The 19,128-nt window shown below is 41.7% G+C and overlaps 1 pseudogene; it reads right to left on the minus strand.

Moving 5' to 3' along the window:
• Positions 1-13,366: 13,366 nt before the first annotated feature.
• LOC141082435 (uncharacterized) overlaps positions 13,367-19,128 on the minus strand; it is a 63,373-nt pseudogene continuing 57,611 nt past the window's right edge.

A 19,128-nucleotide genomic window follows, 5' to 3' on the forward strand; every position in this document is an offset into this window, starting at 1 on the left:
TGCATTAACTCATTCTAACTGTCAATATAACCTTTTGTTACTCATAATATGATTGCAATTATATTTCTGTATGTGATAAAAACATCTGACAAACACACATAAAAACCAGAGGCCAGCAGATCATGTGAAAATATAATATTTGTGTCATTCTCAAAACTTTTGGCCATGACTGTACTGTATACATGTAATCGATATTATACAGCGTATTACATATTTACAATTTATTACAGTTTTTTGTGTTCTAAAGTTGTATTCCTATAAATAGATATGTTCTATCTAAATATCTTGATTATTGGATCATAGAAATGATTAAATGTCTGATGTTCACATTGTACTACAATAAATTTTTCACTTAAATATAAGCAATATATGTCGGAGTCATGGAGTCGGAGCCGGTGTAAGGGAAATTGAGGAGTCGGAGTTGCAGGTTTGGCTTACCGACTCCACAGCCCTGGCTAGGTGTACGGAGCGGAGCCGTGTGTGTACGAGGTGTACGGAGCGGAAACCTGTATACACTATATACACCTGTATTCCCCCAGCTTCAGTCGCAGACTCCTGTGTACACTGTATACACTCGTATACCCCCAGCTTCAGTCACAGACCCCTGTGTACAATGTATACACATGTTTACCCCCAGCTTCATTCGCAGACCCCTGTGTACGCTGTATACACCCGTATACCCCCAGCTTCGGTCACAGACCCCTCTGTGTACGCTGTATACACCCGTATACCCCCATCTTTGGTCACAGACCCCTCTGTGTATTCTGTATACACCCGTATGCCCCCAGCTTCGGTCGCAGGCCCCTCAGTGTGCACTGTATGAACCAGTATACCCCCAGTCAGTCAGACACCTCGCTGTACGCTGTATACACCTGTAATCACACCAGCTTTGGTCACAGACCCCTGTGTGTAGGCTGTACACACTCGTATATCCCCAGCTTTGGTCGCAGACTCCTGTGTAAGCTGTATACCCCCCAGCTTCGGTCGCAGCCCCCTGTGTATGCTGTTTACACCCATATACCCCCAGCTTCGGTAACAGCCCCCTGTGTACGCTGTATACACCCATATACCCCCACCTTTGGTTGCAGACCCCTGTGAACGCTGTATACACCCGTATACCCCCAGTTTCTGTTACAGACACCTCTGTGTACTCTGTATACACCCGTATACCCCCAGCTTCGGTAACAACCCCCTGTGTACGCTGTATACACCTGTATACCCCCAGCTTTGGTCGCAGACCCCTCAGTGTGCACTGTATACACCCGTATACCCCCAGCTTCGGTAACAACCCCCTGTGTACACTGTATACACCTGTATACCCCCAGGTTTGGTTGCAGACCCCTCAGTGTACGCTGTATACACCCCCTATCTGTGCTGATGGGGAAACACGGACATGAGAGGAGCACCGTAGGTCAAATAGGGGACACGTGGCATCTGTGAAAAACATGATAAGTCATGTGAAGGGGCCGTACAGTCACATAATAGGAAACAGCAGAATTGCCATCTTTTTCTACATCCCACCTCGCAAACAGCAGAATAAAAACAAGTCCTACATGTCCCCCAAACTACTCTGCTAAATTCCCTCTGGCTCCGTTGCCGATGGTTCAGGCTCCCTGATGGTTATTCACTTTGCAGCTATAATATAAGGTGAAGCCACAAGACCTCTGCAGCCCAGTGCTGAGACTGACTGAAACCCCCAGAGCCACAAGACCACTACAGCCCAGTTCTGAGACTGACGGAGAACCCCGGAGCCACAAGACCACTGCAGCCCAGTGCTGAGACTGACGGAGACCCCTGGAGCCACAAGATGACTGCAGCCCAGTGCTGAGACTGACGGAGAACCCCGGAGCCACAAGACCTCTGCAGCCCAGTGCTGAGACTGACGGAGACCCCCAGAGCCACCAGACACCTTCAGCCCAGTGCTGAGACTGACTGAAACCCCCAGAGCCACAAGACCACTGCAGCCCAGTGCTGAGACTGACGGAGAACCCCGGAGCCACAAGACCACTGCAGCCCAGTGCTGAGACTGACAGAGACCTCCGGAGCCACAAGACCACTGCAGCCCAGTGCTGAGACTGATAGAGACCCCCAGAGCCACAAGACCACTGCAGCCCAGTGCTGAGACTGACGGAGACCCCTGGAGCCACAAGACAACTGCAGCCCAGTGCTGAGACTGACGGAGAACCCCGGAGCCACAAGACAACTGCAGCCCAGTGCTGAGACTGACGGAGACCCCTGGAGCCACAAGACCACTGCAGCCCAGTGCTGAGACAGGCAGAGACCTCCCGGAGCCACAAGACCCCTGCAGCTTAGTGCTGAGACTGGCAGAGAAGCCTGGAGTCACAAGAACACTGCAGGCCAGTGCAAAGAGTGGCAGAGACCCCCAGAGCCACAAGACCCTTTGTCAGGGATTTTTTATGTTCCAATTAGAAATCGTCCAGACCTGAATAAGTAAGATGTTTCTTTATTGGACATGCCGGCACGGAGAGAGAGAATGACAGCCACACTAGGTGTGGGCCGTCCTCTGTCTAACTCAATACATATTCTTAAGAGTTTAAATAGGAAAAGAAGGCGTTGAAAACACTACATTTGCAAGAAAAATAGTACATGCAATTAGAATAAGCGTAGCTGTTAATCCTTATCTACGTTACCAGAGAAGTCATGCAAGATAAGGAAAACCAGCTAACGTTCACAAAAAGTAACACCCAAAGGTAACACCCATATGTTCACAATACGTAAGCTAAAAAGAGTTTCAAAGTCTAGGCAAAATAAATGGCTTATGCAATCATGTGTGCATATATACTGTGGATGCACGCATATATATATATACATACATACACATGCACATAAAAGAAAGAACTTTATTACAATTATTATAACATTCCCTCATCTTGTAATAAAATCATCTATCTGTACACATTGGGGACAGATTTCTTTTTGTCAGATTTCACAGAACATCTTCATATAATATAGATGGAGAGTAATATGTTCAGTAAATTTATCATTAAGTCCCAACATTTTCATTCTTCCAAGGTCTCCATTCCTTGATACATAGGTTTTGTTATGGCAGAGTCAATCAGTCTTTGAACAAGTCCTCTAATGCATAGAATAGCACAGCGTCCACGAACAATCAGCACTCCGGCCACGATGGTAAGAGATGTCAACGCAGAAGTGAATACTCCTGACCATTTCCCAAACCATCCTTCAGTCCAGGAATATGTCGTCATATCCAGAGTTCTCTGCTAATTCATTAGGCAGTCAGTCCATCAAGAGCTTTGGAGATACTCCCATCAGGATCTGTATCAGGGATAAACGTGCAACAAAAATCCTCCAAACATTTTATATACACCTCCCTTTTCTGCTAAGAACTTGTCTAATGCCATCCTATTCTACCAAGCCATGAGAGGAGTTGGTCCTAATTGCTCAGCTATCCCTTTAACTGCATCTCGGGTATAATTAGCAAATCTCTGCTGGTTATAGTATAAGTAGTTTATCCAATCTACATTTTTATTTATAATCACCCACCAAATTATGGATTCCCACCCGGCTGCTACCTGGTTCCTAGCCTTGTACTCGTCGGTCACTCCCGTGGGAACTCCAATGTCATCTCTGTAGATACTAGAATGGAAGGATCCTTGCGGAGTTTTACGCTTCTGTCTCTTCCACTACGTACCTTTGGCCATATCCCTGTTGACAACAGGTGGAACGGAATGATTAGCTGGACCACCGCACAATCCCCTCGGGAACCATGTGGTAGTCTGGCTCTTATCCTTTATCACCGCATAACCACCATATATCCGCTCTCAGGGTAGTGTGGTCTGACCATATGGCTGAGTACTTGGCCCTGTGGGAGACAATGATCCATTCTCTACAAGAGTCGCCTTGGAGCTCTCCGAAGTCGTGTCCATGCCCTGGAAGACTAAAACAAGTATAGTTACCAGGATTACCAATCACCTGTGGTGGGACATCCGGTTTCTCAAGTAGAGGATATAAAAATGATAACATTTTACATTTTCCTTCCCTTTCTGAGCAGACATAAGTTTTACTATATAGCTTAATTTTTTAAACCTTTTTGCAATGTAGTTAAGCCATTCTAGCCATTCATTCTTCTCCTCACAGCCTCTCTCTAGAGCTAGTTTATCTTCATTAGTTAGGTTAGACAATCTAACTATGAACCCTATAGACTCTGTTATGGATTCTCTCTGGCATACCTTCCTTGGGTCTATGTATGCTATTATTCTGAACTTCTATGTAGAAATATCATATTGGGTCTGTTCCTGACATATCAGCTCTTCTAACCTTTGGTCCCTCATCTTAGGGTTTTTTAAAAGTTCTCAGTAGCTGATTACAATTATTCTTATTTGTGTTAGGGGATCTCCTTTCTCCTAATAGAGAATCAGGCTTTAAATCTATGTAGCCATAAGGCTTATACCTATAGTCTCGGGCTACAATGTCCATGGTGCTTTACTCCAGTCACACACATACATCCCCTCTGCTATTAGAGCTCATAACACAAGCATACTTATCAGACTGCTAGTTTCACAGCTTGTTCCCTGTCTCTGCATCATTTATACAACAGACAGAAATCCACTAACATGGCGGCCTCCTGCCCGATTTCAAAAGTAAGATTGAAAGTCTTAAATCTGAAACCATTCTACCACCCTGGACTTTCCTCTCCTGCTGGGTCTATTACCCTCCACTCTCCCATCACTATGGTCACGAAGAATATACATGTGACTAACCCTGATGTACACATCCTAGATCTGACCGTCTTGTCCGGGTAGGGGGATGAATGGGAGACTTCACCAGTTTGAGACAAGCTTTCCCTTGTGGAAAACCTCCCTTTGTAGCTGGACTTTGACAAGCAAGTCAGATCCTACTCTGTCCCTACCTGTCTGACAAGTTTACAGTATGAGAGATGGATCCAGGAATCTTGACCGCAGTAGGAGAAGTCCACAGGATTTGGTAAGGACCTTCCCACTTAGGATGGTGCTGGTGTCTCTTCTTTATCACCTTCACAAGGACCCAGTCTGCAGGTTTCACGATCTCAGGTTTTGTTAGTGAGTTTCCTGGAACAAAACTACGAGTAGAAACTTCTTTGTGAGTTAATATCTTAGCCATATATTCTGCTAATGTATAACCAACTTCCTCATCTATCCTTCTAAAGAGTTTTTAGTTGAGGTGACAGAAAAGGTCTCCCGTATATGACTTCAAAGGCTGTCAGCACTACCGATGTCCGTGTGACATACATATTTAGTACAACCAATAGGAGACAGTACAACCAATCTTTCCTGTTTCCTGCATGGTCTTTGTCAACCTATTTTTCAAGATCCCACTGTGTCTCTCCACCAGTCCGGCTGACTGAGGATGACAGGCACAGCGGTTTCCCAACTCAATTGACAATGTTTTAGGTAATAATAACATTACTTAGTTTACTATATATTTTCTGGAACCCCAAATCTGGGTATGATTTCCTTTAGAAGGGCCTTCAGTAAAATTAATGCATCAGGGTGGACAGCTTCAATCCACCTGCTGAAAGCATCCATAATAACAAGGCCGGACTCTTTCCCTCACACTTGTTCAATAAAATCCATACAAATGTGTTGGAATAAGTATTCAGGGTGAGGACATTGTCCTCTCTCTGGTCTCAGGTTCCCTTAGGAATTATTTTTTGAATAAATAATGCAGATTAAACAAAAAATTGTAATAGTAAAGCCATACATCCTAAATACCTAAGATATGATCTCTACCATCCCTCCTGTTGAGACATAGCTTATGCCATGGCTCAATACTGTGACATATCTTAGGAGGTCACTGGGCAGTTTATACATATAGGTCATCTTTAAAAATAACCCCTTTGGTTACCAATTTTTTTTTTCTTTTTTTAATGCCAATAGCATGTCATCCACATATAAGAGCATCTGGCTCCCTTCTGGTGACTCACATTGAGCTAGGTTAGCCGATTTTACCTGGAAACAATAGTAGGTGATTCACAGTACCCTTGTGGGATTCCGGTGAATGTATACCTGCTCCCCTTATATGTGAATACAAACCAAACCTGGCTATCTGGATGTACCAGGATGCTGAAGGAGACATTACTGACATCACTGTAAAGACCTTATGTTCCGGCCTCCAGTCATTCAGCAGAGTATGGGGGTCTGGCACTGTGGGGGCTCTTGGAATCACCGCCTCGCTTACAGATGGGGGCGCCCTCCCTACTGGAAACAAGGTTGTGTTACAAGGTGAGCTGGACAGGATATAATCACCCTTATTATCAATCCCACATCTGCAGGTCATGAGGACCACAAAGATTCTGGGTATGTGGTCAATTCTTCCTCTAATTCTAGGAGAGGATCAGCATTTCTCACTCGTTCCCCTGCCTCGCTGCAGGTGGACACTGGGTTTACAAATGGTGTTCCACTTTAGTACTTGTGAATATGCCTGCAGTCTGGTATTGTAAAATGAGCCATCACCCAAATCCTCCCATTGTTACTTTCCTTACACTCTCCAACAAAATCACCAAGGAATTCCATGATCTACCTTCACATCTGGAGAGGGAAACATGTGGCACGAGGCCTCTAAAAAGCAAAAACAACAATTTAATTTGTTCTGACAGTTTACAACTGACGGCACAGTTCCCTTTATAATCCCAGTATATGGTGTGCAAAGAACAATCTAGAGCATGAAAATTCTCATATTTTACATCAGGACCCCTAAAATACCTGTAGTACATGGAGCAGTGTAGTTCTTCAGGTGTGTGAACATCTACATTTGTGTACCTTTATTGCTTCCTTGATGAAGGACTCAGTAATAAAGGATGGTCCTGCAGTTATTAGATCTAGACTGTAATAGTATCTGGATTCTCCATACCCCTGGAGCACCATTGTCTCAGCCATGGATGTTACCTATACTCCTGCAGCAGTAGGAAGTATTCCCGGGATCAGGGCTTGCATCATATCCCTCCCACACAATTGATATAATTTGTGTAATTGCACTCTTACCTGTGCTGAGGGCCCGGTGTCTCCACAGGCGTAGACAATAGTTCTGTGTGTCTTACCATGCGCTCCTTTTACTATTATGCAGGCAGCAGACAGTCCAATAGTAGGTATCTCTTCTGGATGTTCTAAGGTTCTAGTGGCTCCTGAATCAACAAGAAAAGTGACCTCATGGCTTCCCACAAGGAGAGTTACTTCTGGAAATACAGTGTTTTAAATGTATTTCTACTTTAGCCAAATTAAATGTTTCCTCTCATTACACTTTTCCATTTCTTGTACCAAATGTTCACATTTTATGAAACTAAGTTTATCATAAAATACAACCCATCTGTCAGGGACACATTCAGGGTCTCCTAGTGGTCCTTTCTTATCTCAAAACCACAACCACATTCCACAACAATCCTCATGTTCATAGCTTATCTCCCCACCTCAGGACTGTGTGCTCTGGGTGGTGCCTTCTCCTAGTTTTTAAAGATTGAAAAGACAATGTCAGGGATATAGAATTTTTACTCTCTATTTGTTATAATATATAAGAGTTAGGCCTATAAGTTACCAATAAGGACACATTGCACATTTGATCTGAAGACTGTTCTCTCTGGATACCTGATGAAAAAGGACCATATCCGGTTTCATTCCAGGGATACCTTCTTGGTACAATCTTAATAACTTTCCAGCCATCAGATGAAATGGTCAATAACAATCCTGCCTTATAATGAGGACAAGACCTTAAAATATATATATATCTATATGGGACAAAGTCCCATAAGGATGTTACATAAAATTCTTAAACACAAAAGACAAACAAGATGAGGACTATACACAATATAAACCCTGGAGCACAATGGATTTCTACCCACTTATAAGAAATCTGACAGATATCAGTGGAATTCATAAGTCAACAAGAAGATAATAAACCAATAGCAACAATACAATTACTGCTAGTAATATCCAGGATCTAAATAATCCTCACTGATTACACTATGTCCTAGGTATTTACCAGCTTGTACCTCTATATCGTGCCACCTCCATTCAAGGAAGGCCTGTAAGGGGCGAGTGTGACAACACAGTGTAACAAACATGAAAGTCCCCAAGGGCTATGGTCACTGATATGACAGATACATATACTCACAAGGACTTCTGAACAGTACAAACACGATTTTCAGTTAGGAACTGGACATACACACATACACAGAGACATAAAAGACAAGAGAGTAAAGTTCCCTCATACTCCTAGACCTGAGGTGCTGAGATAAAGTCCAATGACACCGCCTCTTTATATCCAGAGACATTCCCGTTCTTAATATCAGGTATTCAGAGCACCACCGGCGCGGACTCTCCTTTTCTTTTATGTTATTAAAAGAAAAACATATAACATAACAACATAGAATATTCTCTGTGGGGATCAGGTGGCGTGTACCTAGGTGATGTATACCACTATAACAACCTATGATTTGTCTCCAGTCCACAGATGACTGTTAACCACACCTACTGGACTCCCTTATACAGTCAGGATTTTATATTCCAATCCTCATACATTCACTCAAGAGAACATTCAAGGAGTCTCATGTGTAACATAAAACATATAGTTATGGCGTTTTAGTTCTATAATTTTAAATGACAGACAAAACAGCACACTTAACAGAAAACAACATTCAACAAAGTACAGAAGACAAAACAATACCAAAAAAAATTCATCTTATACTGGGTTCTATTATAGGTTAATCCAGCGGATTCCTTAATCTGACGAGAATCTCCCTCGATTCTCCCATCTAGATCAATTTAACGTTCACACAGAGTTTTTTATTCCACAGTAGCCTCACACTGGACACTGGCTTTATACCCATTCTACAGAATATCTTACAAGAATTAACAAACCCCATTCCTATGGAGCTTCGCAACTTACAGGAGTTATTATAACTCCAATTGCATGTAAACAACTTCCAACTTACAGGAGCCTCTCACAAACCCCAATTGGAAAAGTCCACAATCACAGTCCCCATTCAATTCCTAGAATAACATTCATACTGGATTAACAAGGTTACCGAATATAATGAAAATTATTAAATGTTCTTACCTGTATTCAGATACAGACGATTCCCAGAGATCCTTAGACTATACGAAATCCGTCACTTCCCTTCAGTCCGGTATAACTGATAATGCCCCTGTTGACGCCTAATGTCAAGGTGGAGGACTTACTTAAGGAGTTCCAGACTCCCCCGTGCACGGTTTACAGTGCTCAACGGTGAGGGAAAGGTGTTGGATTTCCCGGCCAACGCACCAAATGCCAGTGGAGTTTTAGTCTTCCAATTAGAAATCGTCCAGACCTGAATAAGTAAGATCCTTTATTTGTCATGCCGGCATGGAGAAAGATTGACAACCACACCAGCTGTGGGCAGTCATCTGACTCCATACAGATTCTTAAGAGTTTAAATAGAAGAGCCGAAAAGGGGGTTCAAGACTACTACGTTTGCAAAAATAGTACTTACAATATGCTTAGCTGTTAGCTATCCTTATCTGCGTTACCAGAGAAGCAAAGGTATGACTTTTTATTTTGTACGTACGATAAGGATAGCAACCTAAGCATTACACCCATGTATTACATCAGCTGAAAAGAGTTACTAAGCATGGCATATATAGTTGTGGCCAAAAATATTGACACCGCTGCAATTCTGTCAGATAATACTCAGTTTCTTCCTGAAAATGATTGCAAACACAAATTCTTTGGCATTATTATCTTCATTTAATTTGCCTTAAATGAAAAAACACAAAAAGAATTGTCCTAAAGCCAAATTGGATATAATTCCACACCAAACATAAAAAAGAGGGTGGACAAAAGTATTGGCACTGTTCGAAAAATCATGTGATGCTTCTCTAATTTGTGTAATTAACAGCACCTGTAACTTACCTGTGGCACCTAACAGGCGTTGGCAATAACTAAATCACACTTGCAGCCAGTTGACATGGATTAAAGTTGACTCAACCTCTGTCCTGTGTCCTTGTGTGTACCACATTGAGCATGGAGAAAAGAAAGAAGACCAAAGAACTGTCTGAGGACTTGAGAAACCAAACTGTGAGGAAGCATGAGCAATCTCAAGGCTACAAGTCCATCTCCAAAGACCTGAATGTTCCTGTGTCTACCATGAGCAGTGTCATCAAGAAGTTTAAAGCCCATGGCACTGTGGCTAACCTCCCTAGATGTGGACGGAAAAGAAAAATTGACAAGAGATTTCAACGCAAGATTGTACGGATGTTGGATAAAGAACCTCGACTAACATCCAAACAAGTTCAAGCTGCCCTGCAGTCCGAGGGTACAACAGTGTCAACCCGTACTATCCATCAGCATCTGAATGAAAAGGGACTGTATGGTAGGAGACCCAGGAAGACCCCACTTCTTACCCCGAGACATAAAAAGGCCAGGCTGGAGTTTGCCAAAACTTACCTGAAAAAGACTAAAACATTTTGGAAGAATGTTCTCTGGTCAGATGAGACAAAAGTAGAGTTTTTTGGGCAAAGGCATCAACATAGAGTTTACAGGAAAAAAAAGAGGCATTCAAAGAAAAAACCACGGTGCCTACAGTCAAACATGGCGGAGGTTCCCTGATGTTTTGGGGTTGCTTTGTTGCCTCTGGCACTGGACTGCTTGACCGTGTGCATGACATTATGAAGTCTAAAGACTACCAACAAATTTTGCAGCATAATGTAGGGCCCAGTGTGAGAAAGCTGGGTCTCCCTCAGAGGTCATGGGTCTTCCAGCAGAACAATGACCCAAAACACACTTCAAAAAGCACTAGAAAATGGTTTGAGAGAAATCACTGGAGACTTCTAAGGTAGCCAGCAATGAGTCCAGACCTGAATCCCATAGCACACCTGTGGAGAGATCTAAAAATGGCAGTTTGGAGAAGGCACCCTTCAAATATCAGGGACCTGGAGCAGTTTGCCACAGAAGAATGGTCTAAAATTCCAGCAGAGCATTGTAAGAAACTCATTGATGGTTACCGGAAGCGTTTGGTCGCAGTTATTTTGTCTAAAGGTTGTGCAACCAAGTATTAGGCTGAGGGTGCCAATACTTTTGTCTGGCCCATTTTTGGAGTTTTGTGTGAAATGATCAATGTTTTGCTTTTTGCTTCATTCTCTTTTGTGTTTTTTCATTTAAGACAAATTAAATGAAGATAATAATACCAAAGAATTTGTGTTTGCAATCATTTTCAGGAAGAAACTGAGTATTATCTGACAGAATTGCAGGGGTGTCAATACTTTTGGCCACAACTGTACGGAGAGGAGCCAAGTGCCAAGAGCCCCGAGCAGCATTTTAAAACTCACACATGACGTTCCATCGGAAGTGATGTGCTGGAAGCTGACCGGAAATTAGATAATTTCATGAGGAAATTGTGATGGCACTAGGAATGCTTCAGATCCATCACCATGCCCTCCTCCAACAGCGCAGACAGCAGGATCACCTTGGAATCGGGGATGCCGGCCATGTAAGTGGATCATGATATGTCCTGCATCGGGAGGCTCAGGTGGGCACTACAATGGGAGCCAGGCTGCTATAGCATCTTTATAGAATTTTTCTTTATTTCTCTCTTTTTCTTTCTTTCTCTATTCTTTCTTTCTTATTCTCTGTTCTGTCTTTCCCTCATTTTCTTTCTCGCTCTCTGTTCTTTCTCTCTAATCTTTCTTTTTTCTTTCTCTCTCAATGTTCTTTCTTTCCCCTCTTTCTTTCTTTTTCTTTTCTCTTTCTTTCTCTGTTCTTTCTTTCTTTCTTTTCTTTGCTTCTTTCTTTCTCTCTGTTCTTTCTTCTTTCTCTCTCTGTTCTTTCTACCTCTCTTGCTCTCCTTTCTTTCTGTTTTCTTTTTTCTCTCTTCCTTAGTGCCAGTCAGTGTGCCCATAATGCCAGCCACTGTGCCCTCAGTACCAGTCAGTGTGATCAGCAGTGCTAAATGGGTGCGGTTGGGCGTTGACATGGGTGTGACTAGTTGTGAAATGGATGTGGCCGGGGCGTCGCCTAAAATTTACAGTTTTTGTCCCTCTTTCCCTTCTTCAAAAGTTGGGAGGTATGATAGGGGCGGCTATGACCAGGGGGTCTGGTTGCCCAATGGATAGCGGTTCTGTCAGGAATTCTGTCACCGTGTACAAAATGGGACAGAGCTTTGGGAGGAGTACTGTACCTAAAAGCAATAAATAGGACTGAGCTTAAATACTGGGCACAGCTGTGACTACATGTTATATAGTTGTGTTACTCTCCTCTCACTTCTTGTAACCTACAAGTGTACAAAGATATTATATAGTCACCATGTGACTAGTGGGCCTGTGTAACTTCAAATGCCAGCGCTGAATTTTAGTTCCAGTCCAGCCCTGTTCAAGGATAAGCGCACAATAAAAGTCAATATTACCGGCTGACAAACAAAAGTCTGTTTTCTTGACCAACCAGAAATCAACACTTAAATTTAAAGCCGACATACAGATAACATTCTATTATTCTTCGTTTGATAAAAAATAGTCGTCTGGTTAATTAAGATACAATGCTGTATGTCTTCACAATGCCAAAAGTAAAAAAAAGTTTTTAAAAATATTAAAAAAAATAAAGTTCAAATCACCCCTCTTTCAAAATAAAACAATAAAAAAATCAAACATACACATTTATTATAGCGGCGTTCAGAATCGCCCGATCTATCAATATAAAAAATAATTAACCCGATCTCTAAATATTGTAATGAGAAAAAATGTCAAAACGCCAGAATTACTACTTTTGACCACCGCAACATTTCATTAAAATGCAATAAAGGATGACAAAAAAATCGTATCTGCACCAAGATGGCATCCATTAAAAATGTCAGCTCGGCACACAAAAAATAAGCTTTCACCCAAAGTTATTTTTACTGATACAGAGGGTATGGGAAGATTTCAGACTCCTTTAAATTTTTCACTCTTTATTTCATTGCAGCCATTTGGTAAATTCAAATTCATACTATCTATTCCTGACACTGGAGTGGCTTATAAACTTACACAGTATATAGTTTGAGGTCTGGGATCTGCCAATATGGGGCTAGTTTTCTGACTGTTTCGGATAACATGATACAGGATTTTAGTTTTTTTTGTCTAGTCTCACTTGAATATAGATCAATATTAAATAGTCTCCTGATGAGTCGTCTTTGGTGAGGACGATGAAACCTGTAGAAATGAGAGGCTTGGAGAGTGAGCGTGTATACGTCACCTCACCCTATATACTGAACTGTGGGGTACATGTTTTTTCTATTAGTCACCTATTATCTAACCTTCAGGGGGTGAATTATGGGTATAGTTTTACACTTGGAATTAATAAGGTTTAGTTTTATCCTTTTGTCAGCAAACATGAGGAATGACAAGAGACAACCCATTTAAGAAGATTTAATTTTAGTGAAAACTATTCCAACATTAAGAACATAAAAAGGCTTCTCTCCTATGTGACATCTCTGATGTTTATTAACACTTGATTTCCAAGTATAATATTTCCCACATTAAGAAAATGAAAAAGGTTTCTCCTCTGTGTGACTGCTCTGATGACGATCAAGAAGCGCTTTCTGGTTAAAACATTTCCCACATTAACATGTAAAAGGCTTCTTCCCTGAGTGAGTTCTCTGGTGCCTAACACAATTTGATTTCTTGCTAAAACATTTCCCACATTCTGAACATGAAAAAGGCTTCTCCCCTGTGTGAGTTCTCTGGTGCTTAACGCAATCTGATTTATTGTTAAAACATTTCCCACATTAACATGTAAAAGGCTTCTCCCCTGTGTGAGTTCTCTGGTGCCTAACACAATTTGATTTCTTGCTAAAACATTTCCCACATTCTGAACATGAAAAAGGCTTCTCCCCTGTGTGAGTTCTCTGGTGCCTAACACAATTTGATTTCTTGCTAAAACATTTCCCACATTCTGAACATGAAAAAGGCTTCTCCCCTGTGTGAGTTCTCTGGTGCTTAACGCAATCTGATTTATTGTTAAAACATTTCCCACATTCTAAACATGAAAAAGGCTTCTCCCCTGTGTGGATTCTCTGGTGCTTAACACAATCTGATTTATTGTTAAAACATATCCCACATTCTGAACAGGAAAAAGGCTTCTCCCCTGTGTGAGTTCTTTGGTGGATAACAAAATGTGATTTCTGTGCAAAACATTTCCCACATTCTGAACATGAAAAAGGCTTCTCCCCTGTGTGAGTTCTCTGGTGAGTAACAAAACGCGATTTCCATGTAAAATACTTCCCACATTCTGAACAGGAAAAAGGCTTCTCCTCTGTGTGAGTTCTCTGGTGGTTAACAAAATTTGATTTATGTGCAAAATTTTTCCCACATTCTGAACAGTAAAAAGGTTTCGCTCCTGTGTGAATTCTCTGGTGAGTAATAAAATTTGATTTCCATGTAAAACATTTCCCACATTCTGAACATGAAAATGACTTCTTTGCTTTAGGAGCAGTTTGTTTTTTATTGCTTCTTTTGTGACTTTGATTTTCCTTAGTAGTCGGTAATGAATCAGAAGATGGGACCTGTTTCATAGGATCAGATGACAGATCTTTGCTGTGAATGGATGATGATATATCTGGAGTAATGGCATTCACTTCAGTTGTATCTTGTAGGATCTTAAGATCATCAGATTTAAAAGTTGAAGATGTCAGCTGTCCCTCTGATCTCCTGGTACAGACATCTGCTAAGACCAAAAAAAAATTATTTTAATAAAATATCGTTGAGTTTTATATTTTTGAACATTTCTACTTAAACTGTCCATAAAAATGGCAAGCTATGTAAAAACTTTAATTATTTACCAAGACAATGATAGTTCACAGTCTAATAGAAAACCTTGTTGGATGAGCCAGTAGTGTGCGGTGTTCAACTGTCTGTTCATTCTGCCTCCCAAATATCGAATAAAAAGAAACCAATCAATGTTATGTAGGTGAAAATAATACCAATTCTCATCTCACAAAAACAAGTCCCCACTCAGGTCCATCACCTGTCAATGGAAAAACAGAGGTTCCCACACTATTAGTGGCTCAAAGGCTGTTGAAAACCAACAAGGTTTCTATAAACCAATCCAGCAAAATCCGCTCTCACTTCGGAGTCTTGCAGTGTGCGCAAACAACATTTAAGATCACTGTATTTAGCAATATTATAGTGAGAAGAATCCACTTAATTTGCGGTGTCTCCTGGAGCACAATCTGGGCACTATGTGCTGGGTAATAAAATGGCAAATGTCTAATTATCACTCTCCAACATCCACTGAGTGTTAATTTCCGATAAGTGGCTGTGGAGCCAAAATGTTCACTCCTGCTAAGGATTATAACCCTCAGTGAATTAATTTATAAAATGGAATCACTTTATGGGATTTCGACTGTTCTGGTTTCCTGTCATTTAGTTATATTAGGGCTTCTGCATATGGTGTGTCCGGTTCCATGACAATTGTGTACAAGATAATTGTGTACGGACAATTGTGTACAGAAAATTGTGTACAGGCCAATTGTGTCCAAGGACAATTGTGTACAAGGACAATTGTGTACAAGGACAATTGTGTACAGGGCAATTGTGTCCAAGGACAATTGTGTACAGGGCAATTGTGTCCAAGGACAATTGTGTACAGACAACCGAAAGTAAGCGTCAGTGTGAAAGTGGCCTGTACAAGTGGCCTGTACACAAATAATTGCCTTGTACACAATTGTCCGTACACAATTGCCTCTTGTACACGGTTCCATGACCTTGTACACAATTGCCCGTACACAATTGCCTTGTACACAATTGCCTTGTACACAATTGTCCGTACACAATTGCCTTGTACACAATTGCCCGTACACAATTGCCTTGTACACAATTGTCCGTACACAATTGCCCGTACACAATTGCCTTGTACACAATTGCCCGTACACAATTGCCTTGTACACAATTGCCTTGTACACAATCGCCTTGTACACAATTGCCTTGTACACAATTGTCATTGTACACAATTGGCCTGTACACAATTGTCTGTACACAATAGTCCGTACACAATTATCTTGTACACAATTGTCCTGTCACCCACTGTTTGGGCGCATGGCAGAGCTTGGAAGGGAAGGAGCACCATTTGACTTTTTCAACTCAGAATTGGCTGGAATTGAGATCAGATGCCATGATGCATTTGGAGAGCCCCTGATGTGCCCAAACAGTGGAGACCCCCAATTCTAACTCCAACCCGAACCCCAACACACCCCTAACCCTAATCTCAGCCCTAACCCTACCTAAACCCTAACCCTAGCCCTAACCCTAATGGAAAAATGGAAATAAATACATTTTTTTTATTTTATTATTTTTCCCTAACTAAGGGGGTGATAACGGGGGGTTTGATTTACTATTTATGGCGGTTTTTATATTTGGCAGCTGTCGCACGCTAAAAGACGCTTTTTATTGTAAAAATAGTTTTTGCATCACCACATATTGAGAGCTATAATTTTTCCGTATTTTGACACACCGAGTCATGTGAGGTCTTATTTTTTGCGGGACGAGTTGATGTTTTTATTGGCACCATTTTCGGGCATGTGACATTTTTTGATCGCTTTTTATTCTGATTTTTGGGACGCAGAATGAACAAAAACCAGCGTTTCATGAATTTCTTTTGGGGGGGTGCGTTTACACCGTTCCACGTGCGGTAAAATTGATCAAGCAGTTTTATTCTTCGGGTCAGTACGGTTACAGCGATACCTCATTTAGGTCGTTTTTTATGTTTTGTCGGTTTTATGCAATGAAAACTATTTTATATAAAAAATAATTATTTTTGCATCGCTTTATTCTGCGAGCTATAACTTTTTTATTTTTTCGCTGATGATGCTGTGTGGTGGCTCGTTTTTTGCGGGACAAGATGACGTTTTCAGCGGTACCATGGATATTTATATGCGTCTTTTTGATCATGCGTTATTACACTTTTTGTTTGGCAGTATGATAATAAATCATTATTTTTTGCTTCGTTTTTTATTTTTATTTTTTAAGGGGTTCACTAAAGGGGTTAACTAATGGGACAGTTTTATAGGGCGGGTTGTTACGGATGCGGCGATACCTAATATGTGTACTTTTATTGTTTTTTTTTTATGTATTTCCAAAAAATGGATTCATTGGGGGAATATTTTTTTTTTTTTTCTAATTTATTTGGCGATTTTTTTAAAATTATTTTAACACTTTTTTTATTTTTTTTTTAGCTTTATTAAATAGTCCCAGGTGAGACATCACTGTCCTGTGACAGATCGCTGATCTGTCACATCACAGATCACTGTGACAGATCAGCGATCTGTCACAGGCAGTGCAGAAAGCTTCCTCATGCCTGCGCTTTGCAGGCACTGAGGAAGCCAGCTTCCTGCAGGCCCCCGAAGGCCCCCGTCGCCATCTTGGATTCGGGGGCCTGGAGCAAAGGAGCCCCACGCAGCAGCGCTGCACATTGCGCTGCCGTGGGGGGCTCAGGGAAGCATGGAGGGAGCCCCCTCCCTGCCGATGCTTCCCTTTAACCCCCGGTACACCGCGATCATGTTTGATCGCGGTGTGCAAGGGGTTAACATGTCGGGGGCGGTCCGTGACCGCCCCTGACACATTGTGCCGGGTGTCAGCTGTGATAATCAGCTGACACCCGGCCGCGATCAGCGCCGCTCACCACGTGGGCGCCGCTGATCGCGGTAGACGTACTATCCCGTCCATGGGCATAGGGGCCCGGGTCCCATGGACGGGATAGTACATCGGATGTCAGAAAGGGGTTAAAGCACAACATTTCAATAAACAAACAATGAGCTTGGAGAGAGAATCCTTAATTAGGTAAGATCAGATAGGTAGTATGAAAAGTTCTGAAGATCAAAGCGCTACTTGGAGGAGATAGCTCAGATATGGTAATGGGTCATAAAACCTTCTGACAAATTGAGTCCTGTGTGAATAGAATCAAAGATAGTAATGAATTTATGCTCCCACACTCTCCGATACGTCTGTGATTTAAAATTGCCTTTTAAAATGACAACTTTCATATTGCCTATGTTGTGTCCTGGACCACAGAAATGTTTAGCCACAGGTAAATGGGTTTTTTTGTCTGTAATTGTATGACGATGAGACCTCATCCTTGCTCTCAGTCTCTGTCCTGTTTCTCCAACATAGAGGCCACCCACAGGACATATATTGCATAGAATTAAATACACCACATTGGAAGAGGAACATGTGACTGTCCCTGGGATCTTATAGTCCTGCTGTGTTGGGAATTTGGATTTTGTCTTTGGTCTCTATATGAATGCAGGATTTGTATCTTCGCCCATTGCAAGGATATGTTCCTCTTGGTGAATCTGAGGGCACTGAACTTCGGATAATGATGTTTCTTAGATTGGGAGGTTGTCTGTAACATAGCAAGGGGGGGTCTTTGAATAGTGTTTTTAACCGGTCATCCTTGTGTAGGATATGGTGAAGTTTCTTAGCCATTTTTCTGAGTATTTCAAGCTGTGGGTTGTAGGTCACTACCAGAGGTACACAATTTTCCTCTTTTTTTCTGTATTGAAGTACTTGACTTCTAGGGATCCTTGTGGCCCTAACGATCTGACCATCAATGGAGGTGGGATGGTAACCTTGATTTAAAAATGACATTTTAAGCTGGGTTAGGTGTTCATCCCTGTCCTTGGGACTGGCACAGATATGGTTATATCTGAGGGCCTGGCTGTAGACAATGGATTTCTTAATGTGTTTAGGATGGAAGCTGTCCCATTTGAGGTATGTGGGACGGTCAATTGGTTTCCGATATACTGATGTTTGGAATGAACCATTTTGGATTTTTATGGTGGTGTCTAGGAAGTTGATTTTTGTTTTTGAATGGTCTAAAGTCAAGTTTATGGTTGGATGAAATTTGTTGAATTTGTCATGGAAATTTAGAAGTTCTTGTTCAGGCTCAGTTCAGATTATTAATATGTCATCAATGTAATGGAAATAGGCAAAGGGTTTGATGGAGCAGGATGCTAAAAAGTCATTTTCCAGTTTAGCCATGAAGAGATTAGCGTACTGGGGTGCCATTTTACTTCCCATAGTGGTGCCGGTGCGTTGTAGGTATAGCTCCTCACCGAAAGAGAAAACGTTGTGTGTGAGGATGAATCTGGTAAGTGCTATTACAGACTTGGAGGGGATC

The sequence above is a fragment of the Dendrobates tinctorius genome, unplaced genomic scaffold (genome assembly GCF_039654945.1).
Source record: "Dendrobates tinctorius isolate UK_male_01 unplaced genomic scaffold, ASM3965494v1 ptg000017l, whole genome shotgun sequence".
Classification (NCBI taxonomy): Eukaryota; Metazoa; Chordata; class Amphibia; order Anura; family Dendrobatidae; genus Dendrobates; species Dendrobates tinctorius.